Below are 601 nucleotides of genomic sequence, written 5' to 3' on the forward strand. Positions count from 1 at the left end.
TGGTCGAACACGTTTAAGCTCCAGTTTAAGCTTAAACTGGAGCTTAAACGTGTTCGACCAAATTCACACTCCAGGGTTGCTTTCTTCATTTCCACGTTTAAGCTCCAGTTTAAGCTTAAACTGGAGTTTAAACGTGTTCGACCATTCCACACTCTGGGGTTGCTTTCTTTCATTTCCACGTTTAAGCTTCAGTTTAACCTTAAACTGAAGCTTAAACGTGTTCGACTACTTTACCCTCCAGGGTTGCCTTCTTCCATTTCCACGTTTAAGCTTCAGTTTAATATGTTACAGAATTGGATCAGCAGCCTCATCAGGATTATGGATCATAAACCCAAAGCAAAAGGAAATCAAGGAAAGGCCTCAAAGCCCAAGGAACACAACAGAAGCTCAATTTAGAAATTGTATAAATAGGATAGAATTTAAGTTAGTAGGGACTTGGATCATTTTTTCTAGTTTTGATACTTTTTGTAATTGAATTCAGAGCTATGACTCACTAAACCCCCTTTCATTGGGTTATGGAGCTCTATTGTAATTCAATGAATCAATAATAGTTTTTATCTTCTTCTTCAATCTTTTCTCTTGAATTTTGTTAGAAAGCTTA

This window comes from Arachis duranensis, chromosome 10 (assembly GCF_000817695.3).
Source record: "Arachis duranensis cultivar V14167 chromosome 10, aradu.V14167.gnm2.J7QH, whole genome shotgun sequence".
NCBI lineage: Eukaryota > Viridiplantae > Streptophyta > Magnoliopsida > Fabales > Fabaceae > Arachis > Arachis duranensis.